The sequence below is a fragment of the Manis javanica genome, chromosome 3 (genome assembly GCF_040802235.1).
Source record: "Manis javanica isolate MJ-LG chromosome 3, MJ_LKY, whole genome shotgun sequence".
Classification (NCBI taxonomy): Eukaryota; Metazoa; Chordata; class Mammalia; order Pholidota; family Manidae; genus Manis; species Manis javanica.
Genome location: NC_133158.1, coordinates 161183523 through 161199152, shown reverse-complemented (window position 1 = coordinate 161199152; position 15630 = coordinate 161183523). Strand labels below are relative to the sequence as shown.

General features: G+C 49.1%; 1 protein-coding gene and 1 long non-coding RNA gene across 2 annotated transcripts in view; both read left to right on the top strand.

Moving 5' to 3' along the window:
* The window catches only part of NME9 (NME/NM23 family member 9), a 152366-nt gene that overhangs the window by 53235 nt on the left and 83501 nt on the right, over positions 1-15630 (top strand). The window lies entirely within an intron of this gene.
* On the top strand, positions 269-15094 carry LOC140848488 (uncharacterized). Its single transcript, XR_012129478.1, has 8 exons — positions 269-1329; positions 1478-1695; positions 3460-3632; positions 4482-4670; positions 5585-5646; positions 8583-8643; positions 9106-9671; positions 11474-15094. It is a non-coding gene; the product is annotated as an uncharacterized lncRNA (long non-coding RNA).

Here is a 15630-nt window from a genome sequence, read left to right as displayed (position 1 = left end):
CTTTCTATAAAACAAGACTTAATTGTTTTTGAAAAAGTCACTAGCAGATCTCGGGAATAACTGTAAATCTCTCTGACTTTTCCTTCCAGGGCCAGTTTGTAACACCTCTTTGGATTCGAAGGCATGTGAGGCAGACTCCTTTAGGGTCACATTGGTTTTCTAGGGGCTGAGGATGGCGCCGTCTCTGGCACTGTGGCTGCACCCAAGGTTGACACACCAAGACTGTCCAGCTTCCTCCGGGCAGCCTGCCAGGTACACCATGTGCTCTGTGTCTCCGCAGTCATAAAGCCCTGTGTGTGGGTGACCCACTGACGCATGTCACAGCAGCTGCCTGTGGGCTTGGGTCTGTGGCTTCATGCCAGCTGCACACGTGTCAAAATAAATGCAGACTGGAAAGCAAGTGTATTAAGTTGGCAAGGCATGTACACTTCTAGAGTATTTGACCCATGTCTTTTAAACTAATTATAGAAATTTTCAAAATGTGTAAAGGGAACAGCAGGGTGCACCCATGTGCTTCAGCAGCTATTGACTCACAGCCAACCTGTCTCATCCAAGCCCCCACCCCCGCACCCCCTCAGTTACTCAGAACAAGTTGTGGTCACCACACCATCCTCTCCATGGCCACCTTGGCCCTGCTGGTGTTTCATAACATCACTGGGTTTCCTCAGCTGACCATGTGTTTTTCATGTCGGCTCAGAATTTAAGTAAAAAAGCTGCAGTAAGTACAGTAAATATGGAATGAGCCCGTTTCTGTCTATTCTGGACACCAGGTGCTTACACCCTCTCTGTGCCCCCTTAGGGAGTCTGTGTTTCATGAAATGTGATCATGCCCTCATGTAATTTGGAATCCAGTCAGCTTCTCTTTCAGCATAAGTTCAGGGGCACGAAGAGGAGAGGCTTTGGGTCAGGGTCGGGAGGAGGACAGCTGTGTGGTAGGAGTGGGGTGCAGACACAGAGCCAGGTTGAGGCTGACCTGGACCTCATGGCTCTGTGCGAGCTTCTGCAGCCTGACCTCCATGCCCATCCCGTCAGGACCCAGACAACAGCGCCCCCGCCAAGTCTGCCCCTGCCCGTCAGCATCCTGCACAGGCCTGTTAGGGCAGTTACAGAGACCCTGCTCAGCCTGGGTCCCCCCGGTAGCCCCATGAGGAAGACAGTATGGGGTGTGCACAACATCATCTACACCCTTACTCATCAGGATTGCTGGGCAGTAGCTGTTTTGCTCTTCCTTTGTATTTGCTAAGAAAACGCCTTCTGACGTACATGCCGGCTGATCCGTGGAGTTCCCACTGGTGGAGGTTTACCTGTGTCTGCCCTTGTGCAAGAACAGTAAGAGTGCATTCTGTTATATTTATGATGTCTTGGAGTTAAGTGGTTACTTTCAGACATGGGGAAGGTGAATAGGTAATTTGTGTGTGTTTTTTCTTGTAAAAGTATGCTTGAGTGTGTTTATTAAGGACATGATTGTCTTTGAAAGGTGATTGCAGTTCTGCTGGGAGAAGACCATGTGGTGGCCGAGCCCCGCTGGAGCCATGAAGCACAGGGCAGTGTGTTGCCTTTCAGCGACAGCACCTTGCATCTGGACACCAGCCTGCCGTTCCTCCAGAGTAAGGAGCTGGCCCAGTGCATCTTGAATCCACCACTAGATGTTCAGTGGGAAGCATGATCTTTAATATGACATCCTGTGTTAATGAGGTGGGTTTATTTAATGTGGAATGGAGATCCTACCTCTGTGGGACTCTGGGGTGCAGGGTGAGGTTTTCTTAGTGTGTCTGTTAGAATCATGAACTCTCATGAGATAATGAGTAGTGGGACACAGGAACTTAGGCGAATGGACCCTAAGGTTTTCTGTGTTCTAAATCCTTTTTTCAGGCCTGTTCAGTTTCTTTATTTCTTGGAATAGGGAAGTGTGAGTGTGGCTCTGAGAGTGGTGTTCCTACCTTAGCCACAGTGTGACAGGCTCAGCAATGCCCTTCAGCTCCTCCCTCAGACTTCACCCTGGTCACAGAACAGGACCGCTCACCCCGGGAAGCCCACAGCACCAAACAGAGGTGTAGCTGCAGGTCACCATTTGTTAGTTTAAACAAACTGCATTTGCATGACCAAATTTAAATTTCTTAAGTTGGTCACCAATTTGCCTTTTAAAAAAGTAGCTACTGAGGCAGTGGGTGCAGCTGGGGTCCCATCTGTGGGGGTAGGCACACAGGTGAATCTGCCCTCTGCCAACTGCTCCTGGGCCTGCAGAAGCCAGGGTACCTGTGCGAACTAGGGTTTGCTCTGTCCTGCCTACTGCTCAGAGGTCGTTAGATTCATGTATGTTCCTCTGCATTTGACAGTGACAAAAATGGTATCATTAACTTAAAAAAACCTCATGTTCTTTGTATTTTTGTTTTTAAAAGATAAGAGTTATCCTACTAGAAAAATAGTCAGTCATTGTATCTGTAGCATTCAAAGCATGGATCCTCGCACTCCTACCGCCCTCTGCACGCCAAGACACGGGGAGTAATAAAGTGCGTTTGTGGGAGCTGGTGTGTGCCTGCGGCTGTGCGGGCTGCAGGGAGCGGGGGATGCCCCGCACGTGTGCTCTCATGGGGCTTGGCCCTTGTGCAGTGGGTCTGAGTTCTGGAGGTGAAGAGTGGAGGTTTTCTTACTCATTTTGTGAAATGAATTTGAGGTAATAGAAGGAAAATAGGGTTAGGATGACAGGTGTCTGGGAGTGAGCAGCTCATCTCCCCTGTGGCCTGGGCTTGCCACACACACCCGGCTCTGTCTCAGGAGGACCACGCGCCAGTCTTCATGGGCCTCCTCTGCGCCGGCACCGCTTCCAGGATGCACACAGCCGGCACACAGCTTTGCATCTGGACACCAGCCTGAGGCGGCTGGCTCATGCTCCTTTATTCATTTGTCTAATGATGACTCAGTGAGTGTCCACAGCATCCCAGGCACTGCTGGGATTTGACTGTGGGCAGACAGACAGACAAATCCTGCCCTCCTGGTGGGTCAAATTGGCTAAAAACTGCTGAACAAGAGAAATGTCAGAGGGGAGTGTTCTAAAGAGAAAAACAAAGTGGGCAGTAGTTGCCACCCCTGATGGAGAAGGCCTTGCTGCAGGAAGACCACCAGGATGAGAGGGGTCCTGGCCGGGTGCGTAGGGGCAACTCCAGAGCACATTCAGGCAGCCTGGTCTGGCAGAGTGGCTAGTAGGTGAGGGAGAAGGCATGTTGTCCAGATTTGAAGGGTTGCTTTTCTGCAAAACCATGCGGCTGACTCAGACAGTGTTCAGGCAGAGCGGTGGCCATTTTCAAAACCCACACCTCGTGTGTGTGTCCAGCTGTGAAAAGACCATGTTTGCTGCTTCAGTAAGCTGAGATTTTCTTGAATGTTCTCAAGTCTGTTAATTTAACATGGATTCTGGCACATCACTATAATGCAGAAATATCATTCTCCCTTTATTCCTAGATCGAGAAGTGTCTCTTCTGCATACCTCTCAGGTGCAGAGACAGAGAGTGGTGTCTGTCCATGGTTGGTCTGGGAAGGCCTTCAACCCTGTGCTGGATGGCAGATATGTGCTCTGTGTGTGGGATATCTGGCAGTCTTCAGGGCCTCAGAAGGTCCTGATATGTGAGTCAAAGGTATGTCTCCAAGAGTCACAGCCTTAGCGAGAGGAAGGGCGTGCAGCACGAGGGCCAGTGCTGGGGCAGGCACCACATGCCAAGAGGGGACAGTGACACAGAAGAACAGGAACTTAGCAGGCGCACTCTCACTACGAGCAGGTGTGACGAGACATGTGCGTGTGTCTGTTTCATCTCTACAAATTCTTAGCTCAAAGGACCCATTCAAACTGAGGAAATCCAGGGTCACTGCAGCCTTGTGGGTCTGTTGGGAATCAGTGCCATGTGACTTCAGGTCTCACAACAGCACAGGCCACTGGGCGTGGCTGTGGGAATATGCCTTTTGGCTTGTACCGTGTGGGTCATGGACATTTTAGAGGCTTCTTAGTATGCTTGGGGTTTTCAGTCTTCGGTCCTGCGCACTGCAGGCCCTGGTTAATGGGGCCAGTGGGGTTGGCAGGACAGCTGTCCCTTCCACGTGCTTTCTTTGGGGTTGGGAAAATGCATGCTGTGATTCTCCAATTCATGTGCTCCTTGACATCAGAATCATTAATTCTCCACAGCTGTTGGATCATAACTTTCAGGTGTCAGTTTTTGGGGTTTGAAAATAGTAACTTTTTGCAATAGCAGATTTAAATAAAATGAGAAAAATGCTTTTCTCTCCTGGTCTTGGCTAATTGGGGTAATGGAGGGTGTGGCACACCACCACCAGGCTGTTTGCAAAACACCTGAGCTGTGGCTGCCAGTCCTCAGTATACCTCCTGCTTGCTGAGTCCCACAGCCCCTGGTGGGAGGGTCACAGGGGCCCATGGGACACGGGGAGGCCAGAGCCCCATGTTCCCATCTCAAGCTTGCTATGTGTCTTCCTAGGTCACATGTTGCTTTAGCCCTTTTAAGGCCTTTTTGCTGTTTGCTGGAACAGCCCATGTCTCAGTGGTCATGTGGCACCTACGGGAAGACTCCTGGATACATTGTTATGTGAAGCTGAGCAACTGCTTCTGTACATTCAGGATGCTGACATTTTTCACCCGTCAGTGTCCTCCAGGAAAGCTGCAGCAGGTTTGTGGAGCATCTGAAATTTCTTCACATTTTTTGTTCAGATTACCCCAGGGGATGGGGTCTGACCTTGGAGGTAAAAAGAGACATTTGATAAATAGGAAAACCAAAGATCCATCTGGGTCATGCATGGCAGTGGCCACCCACAGCTACAGTGTTCCTAATTCAGTGCAAGGCTTCTACATCCTCAATGGATGACTTGGTCTATGTCAGCTGAAGGCTGATTGCCATATGCTCTCTCTGTGTTCCACAGACACTGTCCGGGTGATGCCAGTCCCAGCCTGTATCCCAGCTGCTCGCACCTACCTCCTGGTCACTCTGACATGAGGGCAGGGCCTGCGCTCAGATCCTGGCGCCCTCACTGTCTGTCTCTGTGTTCCCACTAGGCCCCTACCCCACCCACACTTGGTTTTGTGGCTCCCATTTCCACCCACACTGACAGTTTTCTCTATATGTAGTTTTACCTTTTCCAGTTGTGCAATAAACAGAATCACACAGAACACAGACCTTTGAGCCTGGCTTCTCCCACATCGTGTGTTTGCCACCTGGCGTGCTGTGCATGTCGGTGGCCCCCCTTCCGGCTGGTCAGTACCCACTGTGTGTACTGCACTTGCCCGCCCTTTGGTCCAGTCCTGGTGGCTGGTGCCCATGAATGGGGCCTGGAGAAGGGCCCTCATCCTCACTGGCAGCTCCGTGTGCTCTGACCCCTGGATGGGACCCTCACTCCGGCCAGCCACTGTAGCACTCTTCAGGCCATGGAGCCCATCTCCACAACCGTCCATAAGAAGCAGAATTTTGCGCTCTCACCCATTTCTCCTCAGAAGGGTACATGGCCCTCCCTCTCCGCGAAGCCCCCATCAGCAGCTAGGACATGCCATCATCATTCACGAGCCACTTCTTGTCTCTGTTTCTGTTAGAAATGTCGGAGTTGTCGTTCCATATCGCCTCCTTGGATGAAAGCGGGGTTCTCAACATGTGGGTGAGTATGGCTTGCCAGGGCACCTTATGCACAGGCTCCCCACCTGCTGACCTGAGTCGTGATGTGGTGAGCGCCTGCGGTCTGTGGTGAGACCACGGCACGGCTGGATTGCCAGGAAACTTCCCGGGGCTCCCGGAGGTTCATCAGGCTGGATGACAGGGCCAGGAGGCGGCTGGAGGGTGTGCTGAGGTGCTGGCCCGGACCAGCACCCAGAGAAGGGAAGTGGGCGGGGTCGGGAGGAAGAGCCTATGAGCTGCTAGTGCTGAAGTGAACGTCCTCCCTATGGGGCAGTTACAGCCGGCGCCTGACACAGCGAGCAGCCTGCGTGAGCCCGTGCTTTGCTCAGATTGTCTGATATTTGCAGTGTATTAATACTCATTTCCAATATTCTGTTCTCAGGTGGTGCTTGAATTATCAAAGCCAGATATTGCAGGTTCAATAAGTGATTTAGGTAACTATTAAGTTGAAAATATTAATTTTAGTCAGAGTTTTCTAAAATGAATAGAGATTAAAGATACAAATAACCACTTTAAAAAGTAATTAGCTGTGTGAGAAATGAAGTTATGTACGACCTTATCCACATGGAGCAGGAGCCCAGAGTGAGTCAGTAACGTGCTGCTGGCGGGATGATTCAGCCAGGGGCAGGGAGGGCTCTTCACGCTGTGATTTCTGCTCTGTGGGGTGCATGTAAGCATAGTGCTAGCCCCTTGCCTTTCCCACGGGCTGTTCAGGGCCCAGAACCCCATCCTTATGTGTGTGCACACTCTGGGGTCTGGGTCCCTAGGGGAGATGCATCTGCTCCCTGCCCTTTGCGTTTGGCATGGTGCCACCTTTGTGGTGACTCTGGAAGGGGTCTAAGACCGGTGCGGGCAGCCCCGTGTCAGGGCAGATGTGACAGGGTTCTCTGCACAGGCCTGCTGCTCTCATGCCTCATGGACCTCCCTGGTCTGTGCTGTTGTGTGGTCTAGCGCCCCTGACTTCCTAACACCTCACCAGCCCTGACCACTCACTGTCCCATGAAAGCCCCCTTTCTCTTGAATTGCTGGCTGTGCCCTGGGAAGATCCATCAAAAATCTTTTTTTTTGTTCCTGACTTCTGGAAATCAGAGAAGCGTCTTTATTCAGCAGGGCCAGTGCTTCACCTTCCACTGAGGTGTCAGTGGCATTGCTGGAACCTGACTTGGGCTCCGATAAAGCAAAGTCCGAATCATCTTACTGGTCTCACTGGTAAATTTATTGAGGTTGAGTAACTATTTTTCTCAGTGTCTCCTTCATAGAGCATCCTCTGCTTATGATGAGACCTTCATGCTGCGTGTGTCTGTGGGAGGTGGCGGCACGGGGGCCTCGGGTGCTCTGCCCTTCCTTGGCATGGACTGCGGGCCATACTCCCAGGCAGGCTTGGAGCTGAGCCACCTCCCCAGGCCTGTGCCTGGCCCCCAGGGGTGTCACGCCTGGAGGAGGGTGCAGCCTGAGCTGGCTGTGATGCCCACTTGTGCCATGACCCGGCACCTTTTCAGAACTGTGGTCGATAATAAGGCGGTACAGTGTCTGCTGCAGTTCACAGTCTGCCTGTGCAGATGAAATTATTTTGCGTGAAAATGCTTTGTAGTGTATGTGGGAAGTCATGTGAAGGATTCTGTAGAGCGGTGTGTGTCTCACTGTTAAATGTTGCTCTATGAAAATTTCCAAACATTGACCATGTCTCCACTTTGCTTTTGGGAAAAGAGGGAATGACATTCATATCAGCAAGCAGTGTGGAAAATCTCTGGGCATCAAATGCCTGCAGGAGAGGCTGGGTGGTTCCAATCTGTGTCTCATGAATGTCGGAGCAGCATCCGGCTGGAGGACTTCTCATGGTCAGAGCCAGCCGGCCGCTGTCTGTTCTCTTAACTGTTGGTCCCTCCCTGGGCGCCAAGGGGCCATAGTGAGTGGGTGCTGGTGCTGTGCTATGAGACAGTGATCTCGTGGGGAGGATGCTGTGCCAACCATAGCCATTGCTGATGTCATTGCTGGATCAGAAGTGCTTGTTGTGCCAAGGGCCAGGGCAAGGAGGCCATCCAGGGTGGGAGGGGTAGCCTTTGGGGGAGGCTTTGAGCCCTGGGGTTCCTCCAGTGAGCTGGGAAGTGGGGGGTGTTGCCGAATCGAAACAGCAACATTGCACATTTGCATCAGTTATAACTGACAGGTAGTAAGATTCAGAACTGAGTCTGCGATACATGATTACAGCACCCTTTCCAACTGGAAGTTGAATTTATTTACATACTTTTAATCCAACTATTCCAAGGTTCTAGGTAGTACCTTTCCTGGATTTGGGTTTCAATATATATAAATACCCAGGGCCCCCCTTGCAGTAGTTCCAACACAAGAGGACAATGTTGGGACTAGACGAAGGTGGCAAGACCAGGGGACGGTCGAGGTGTGGCATGGCATTTTGGGATGTTCCAGGAAGGAATTGTAGCTCTGTGGCTGTGAGAAGGCGGGCAGTCGTGGGCTGAGGAGCCAGAGCCTCTGCGTGCATCTGCAAGAGAGCAGGCAGGCATCAGGGCCAGTGTGTTGCTGATGGGCACAGGACCACCAGTGGGCATTGACGGCAGAGTGTCTGCTGGGCAGTTAGCGTTTTGTCAAGTGCTGACTTTTTTTGCTCAGTGTACTGCCCTTCTTTTATAAATCTAACACTGTGGTGGCTTCTTGACCCAGATTGCACCAGTCCTTGTCCTATAAGGCTCTGAACTGAAAATTCTTTATTCCTATGCTACAGCAAATACAAAACCTCTCCTGCTTGGGGGAGGGAATGATCTATATTCATCTACATTTTGATATTATTTTCTAACACGGATAATTAAGCAGTGACAAGTGATTCCAGGCAACTGTAATTGGATTTGGGTTCAACTTGTGTTGGGGGAGGGAGGCATTTATTTCTGGTTTCTCTACTTTCAGGTTTACTGCCAGGGGGAAGGATAAAATTGGTACACAGTGCTGTGATCCAGCTGAGTGGCAGGTGAGACTGTGCTTGAGAGGAAAGTCCCCATCCCACAGGATCTGTTCTCATGGAGGGAGGTGACATTGGGCCATTGCATGCACAGCAGATGCATGGTTGAAACTGCAAGAGGCGCTCCAGCTTCTTCACCTGTGCTTTTTGCTGGCTTATCTGATTATTAGTTCAGTATTAATGGGTCCAATGCCATGTATAGAGCTACATTTTTTCTTTGATTAAAATATTTTCTGTCTTATAAATTGGTACTATTTGATTATTTTTCATCCAGTTTTAATACAATCTTGAAGTTGGACTTAGATGAGTTTCAGGAACCAGAAATGTTGATATGAGAGTATTATTCAGAAATTTAGATTTCTATTTTTATTCATATGACTTTATATATCATAAAAAATTCTTATTAAATGTACAAATATAATTTATATGTTCCTTGGTAATTTATTTCCTAAAGATATCTTTTTTTGACAGTTACTGCAGTGAGGGGCTATCAGCCTGTGATTTATCCCTGGAGTAACATGGGTTAATAGCCTGATTCCTCATCATCAGACAAAACTGTGTGTTGTATCAGTGAACTTGTACGTGCTTTGAAATTGTGAATCACCTTCAGTGGATTTAAATATAATTATGATGGGGAATCAGTCATGTTTAAAAACTCACACAGTAAGTACACTGTAGAGCTGGACACAGGTGGTCTCTGGGCCAGTGGCAGATGCCTGACTCCCTCATTGAGTTTCTGTAAGAACTCTGTTCTTATCTTTGCTGTGGCCCTTACCACTTCATGATATGCATTGCATTTAATTTTTAACCAAAAATGTCATGTAGTGTACTTGCCCTCTTGGAAGGAAGGTGTCTGATATAGCTAAAGTCAGGTTTTTCCCCAAAACCCGCAGCACTGCCTCCCCTAGACCCACGCGCGGTCATCCGGCCTTGCTGTGAGTGCTCTGTGTGCCAGGCTTTGTGGTGCCAGGGCCTGGCATTCTTTCCCTTTGGGCTCTGGTGAGGATGCAGACATGTGAAGACAGCAGTCACTGCAGGTGGGCTCCCTGGCATCAGAGAAATAAAGTTTGGTGAAAGTTCTGTATGAATAAAGTTTGTAAGGTGATCCCTTGGGATCAATGCTGGGAAAGGGGGAGTGACCAGACCTGGATGAGGTGAGCTGTGAAGCTGGCCTCACAGCTGCTGCCAAGCCCTGAGGGCACTGAGCCAGGCAGCTTTTCAGAGTGGACCTTGCCAGACTTTCTGCCCTCTGTCCAGTTGGTCACTGGACATGGGTGTCCCTGGAGTTCTCGTGGCCTTGAGTGAAGCACCCTCAAAGCTGGGACAAGCAGCCATCCCCTGGGTGCACCTCATCCACTGTGGTCGTGGCACGGGTCTGAAGTTCTCTGTTGGGGCATGCTTGTGGTGTGTGGGGCTCAGAGGAGGGGCCAGCTAGGGTGGAACAGTGACTTCTGGGAGAAGTGGCAGCTGAGATGGGCCAGACGGTATGTGTCCCACCAGACAGGGCAGGGCATGGAGATGCAAGGCCCACATAAGAACTGGTGGGTCTGCCTTTGAGAGAGAGACTGTGCAGGTCCATGGCCAGATCCTGGGGTGTTTACAGTGCTGAGGTATTTAGATGATTCTCTGGAGGCGGTAGGGAGCCATTGCAGGATTTTAAGGCAGTGTGTCTTACTTAGAACTGTCAAGTTGGCAACAGTGTGAGGTTGCATGGGAAGGAGATCAGCTGGGCAGCTGTTATGGGGTCCCTAAGGAAGATGAGTGCAGTCCTGGCTGTAGGTGTCTGGTTCAACTACTGGGTACTATGCATGAGATGAACAAAATGGGGCGTGGGGGCAGAGAGTGTGCTGTGCATGACCATGACCAGGAGGCAGTGGCTCTGTAGCAGGGATCTCCTGGGAGGCATGGACCTGGGAGTCCTCAGCTGGTAGGTGACATTTGCATCCTAAATGTAGTATGAGAACTGTATGCAGAGAGTGGCCAGGGTCCTGAACTCTGAGGAGGGCAAAGTGGAAGAAGGAGCTGCTGTGGGCCTTCTGTTCAGACACATCACTGTACAATGTGAAAGCCTTCAGTACCCGAAGTATGGCTTTTAAAATGAACAGAGGAACATGCCAGAACAAGGATGGAACTTCGTTTAGTGTGCAAGCTTTCCGGTGCTGTGGGACTGGGCTGTCAGGTGGCTGTGTTGAGCTCAAGCCCTGCAGCCCCACTGCTGCATCAGGCTTGCCTGGAACAGGGAGCAAGGATGAGACTCTTCCCAGGACTCCGGATTCACTGCCCTCTCAGGGAGAGAGACTCAGCGAGCCCACCCCCAGCCCAGCAGAGCCAAGAGCACGGGAGACTTGAAATCTGAGCTCTGGTGTGGGTGTGATCCACAAGCTGGTCCCCAGCCTGTGACCCTGGCTGGCTCGCCTCAAAACACAGGGTGCCCACAGGAAGCAGCTCAGAAAGAAGACCATGAAATGCCTGGCATAAGGAGACATCACTGTGAGTGAGTAGGATTAGCACCCCAAGACCTTGAGATAATTGTGCAATCCAAAGAACATTTCTAGAAATGGAGGCATTGTCTCAAACTTAAAAGTTAGTGGGTGATTAAGTAGCAGTTTAGACATAGCTGAAGAATTAGTGAATGGGAGGATAGAGCTTGAGAAATTATCAAGTAATTCTCAAGTAATTATCAAGTAATATAAAAAGAAACAGAAAATGGAGCCAGGACCTCAGAGGGAATGTGAAAGGCCTGTTATGATGTGTCTCCCATAAAAAGTGATAAACATGTTAAGTGTCATTATCCTCGTGGTTTTAAAACTGTCTGTTAATCTTTGCTATTTTTTTTCAGCCTTTCCCATGAAGATGATGAGTTTTGAGGGACCACACAAACACTGAATGTTAAATTCCTGCCTTCAGATCCTAATCACTTTATTGTTGGCACAGATGTGATGAGTGCTATGTCTTCTAAATATTTAAAATTTTTAAATTCTACTCTGTAGATATTTTAAATTCTACTCTTTAACTCATTCTTTGAGTTGCCTGGCAAATATCTTCACTAAAGGTTAACCTACTCTTTACTTTTATTATAATCTTGTTTAAATTGCATCAGGAATAATACCTTTATCCAGCCTCGCCCCTAACCTTTTCCTTAGTCACCTTTGCATCTCCCACCCCTAGGGCCTTGTAAGGCATGGCACCAGACAGGGTCCGAGAGTGTCTCCCAGACTGTTCACGCCCCAGCAGCACAGTGTGAGACCAGTGAAGGTGAATGTGATTGACTTTTTTCCATTTGGAGAACCAGTATTCCTGATAAGAAAGTCTGTTTTAAAGCACCAGTTCTATTGGGGCAGCACAACACCTGGTCATCTGCTGGAATTTTTAGCAGTTGGTCATCAGCAGTATCTGTGGGACACACCTGCACATCTCACCCCTCTGAGGCCTACCTGTGCAGTTGGTACAGGCCCTTCACACAGCTATGGGATGGATCAGATGTTAGACCATTTTATTTTGACATGATTTCAGGCTCATAGAAAAGCTACTGCAGTCCAGTTCTCTGCCTGCCCTCCATGCAGGCTCCCCACATGCCACATGTTTACCACCTGGCTCCATCTTGTCCCTCTGTGGGTGGGTTTACAGGTCTACCCTGAAAAGATTGGTGTCAGTGTCCTCAGAGCAGGACCACCCTCTGCAGCTGTGGTCCTGTCCCCCACAGGTCTGATGGGGGTGATGTCCTTTCTGAGCAGAGCGCTCGTGCAGCTGCTGTGCCTCCTCAGGACCCTCTGACCTGGGCATCTCCCTCACACTCTCCGGCCTCGGCACTGCTGACAGGCATAGGATGCACCTCTGAATGCACGTGCTGGTCCTCACGGCTAGATCCTGGTCTGTGCCCTGGCCTGTGCCCACTGGCGCTGTGCTGTGGATCCTGCCCTTGCCTTTCTCATGCAGGTCCCATGGGGACAGACAGGCATATTGGGAGCCCTGATGCTCGTGGGGCCACTGGCAGCCTCGCCCTCCGTTGTTGGTGGTGTTCAGCCCCTGCTGAGGCTCCGTGTGGAGCCAGCTGTTCCCTGGGCTCCTGGGCACACATGCCTGCCTTTATTACATGAATGGGCATGTGGCCTTTCACTCTTAGGTCCCAATCACTTATTCTGCTGCTCACACTGTCCCGGGGGGTGTCCTCAGCCATCACTCGCAAGCCCTTCTTTGCCATCTGGTACAGTAAGCCCTGGAGTCAGCCACTTCTCCAGGGAGTCCTGGCTCCTGGTGGGAGAAAAACACCTGGAAACCAAGCCCTGGGCAGTAGACATGGTTGCTGTGCAGGCACTTTGATACCTACTTTGATCTCTGCCTGTCAGATGTCTCTGATCCAGGTGACTTGGGCTCCCTGCCTCCCCAGCTGGGAAACATGCTCCAGGTATCTTGGCGCGCTTGATCTCACGTGCTCCATCCCAAGTACACAGATGACTCATGATTGTGCCTCATGCCTCTGTAGCTTTTGAGTACGTGAAGAATTAAATATATTGAGGAAAAAGGCATCAAGTGTCTCTTTCTGAGCTAAAAGGTTTTTCTTTGTGGAAATTTCAACCCAAGGAGACAGTATTAACCACATTACTGGTACCAATGTATGTGATTTTTCTAAAAGGTGGCTTGTTTACTTCCATGGAGCCTGTCTTAATGGCATATGATCACATCAGCAATATTCAAGTTTGTTAAAAATAAATACTGTTTATGTATTCACTGAATTCATGAATTATCAGCCATTTGGGGAAGGGGAGGGGTGCAAGTGTATCGAATCTCCAAGAGGAGCACCTTTGTGTGGTGAGAGCAGAGGTAAGGCTCTCAGGAATTTCCCTGGCTGCTGAGATGAGAGGATGAAAGTAAAATGAGCCAGGATCAGCAGTTCCCTCCCTGCTTGGCCTGGTTGTCTAACACACCACATGCTTTCTACCTGCAGAGTTTTATTGACATCTCTTGGTGCTGCCCCTTCAAATGTCTTGACTGTCATTTTGAGATTTGGGAAGCAGAAGAAAGGAGCTCATACATTCCTGATTGGCTGTCCTCTGTGCTCAGACTTGGCCCACACGCAGATGCCTCCTCCCCATTCCGGGCCCTGCAGGCGGCTCCTCCTGCAGGACTGGGCATGAAGCTCAGTTAATGGCAAGGCCCGTGCCTTTGTGAGCATGTCCTCTGTGGCTTCCGCATATGTTCAGTAAGCGAGCAAATAAAGGGAAGGGGTGCAGTCAGAGGCCTCTGGGCACCGAAGCCAAACCCTACCACGACGTGAGGAGTCCAGAAGTGAGCACACATCTTTAACACCTATTGATGTTTCATCATCAAAGCAGAAATTCAGACTATTTTTGGTGACAGTGGTTGACCCTTAATCAACAGCCAGCTGTCAGAAAGTGCTACCTTATCACCCACCCACTCACGTTGCAATCAGAGGGCTCAGGGCCTCCCTAAGACCCCCAACTGCTTGCTGCCTGGCTTTGAAAAAAGAACTTGAACTTGAAAAATGAGTCAGACCTCTCTGTGGCATCTCATTACACTGATGGACAGTGACTGCAATTGGTGAGGTGAGGACTTGATTATATGGGTGAATGTTGAAACCACAAGGTTGTTCATGTGAAATCTTCATAAGATTGTATATCAATGATACTTTAATCCAAAAAAAAAAACCAGAGTCAGACCTTTGTACCCCTCTGTCCTCCCACCATGGGATCCAGGCTGCCTCCAGGAGGAGAGGCTCACTTGGGGAGAGCAGCTCCTTTCGGTGGAGAGCTGTGAGCTCAGCTGCTGGAGAAATGAAGGCTCCATCTAGTGAACTTGAAGATGGTCATGTGTAATCACCCAGAAAGTCAGCATCTAGGTGTACGCCTTACAGAAATATGCAAGCACTGCACAAGGGGACATGTGCTAGGGTGTGCACAGCGGCAGTGACAGTCAAAGCAAAAACAACCTAAAATGTTCATCAGTAGGACAACGGATGAATAAGTTGCAATACATTCCAAGGATACAATACTTCACAGCAGTTGCAATGATTAGACTAAATTTACACACATCAATATATATAGGTCTTTAACATAACAATGTTAAGGGTTTTTTTAAAAGTAAATTTTAGGAAGAAACTATAGGGCCACTGTGGTAACATTCCTTCTGGATGGCTAAGGAAGAAGTGGTTTCCATTTAGAAATTTCTTCCCAGCATTTCTTTGAAAATTTGTTTTTCCAATTCTGAGGATAATTCTGAATTCTGAGGTTAAAATCAGGCAAGAAGTTGGGAAAATGGCAAAAACAATGATAATTCTTATTTGAAAATTAAAGTGTAACTTTTTAAAATTAAACTATCATTTATATATAATCTTATGAAGGTTTCACATGAACATTTTCAACATTTACCCATATTATCAAGTCCCCCACCCCCATTACAGTCACTGTCCATCAGCATAGTAAGATGCTGTTGAGTCACTACTTGTCTTCTCCAGGCTATACTGCCTTCCCCATGACCTACTTGTACTATGAGTGCTAATTACAATGCTCCTTAATTCCCTTGTCCCTCTCTACCCATCACCCTCCTTAACCCTTTCCATTTGGTAACTGCTAGTCCCTTTTTGGAGTCTGTGAGTCTGCTGCTGTTTTGTTCCTTCAGTTTTGTAAAGCGTAACATTCATTAACGAGGAGACAAGACTGGTCATGAGTCCACTGACGTCTTGAAAGCAAGAGCATGAAGCAATGTGAAACTGAGCCAGTGGATCAGGGACATTCTGGAAACTAGGACAAGAGCACTTAGGAGAGATGCAACTACAACCTACTCAGTCAGTCTCACACAAATAGCTGTTGTGTGTGTGTGTGTTCATGGCCCATTTCCTGCTAATGGTGAATTATTTTTGCAGAAAAGGAAGTGCACTTTATACAAATGCTATGAGTGGGGTTATAAAAACAGTAAATTTGGAAGCAAAATGTATCCTTAAACAGCAATTTTGACTTTGGAAGCAAAATATACCCTTAA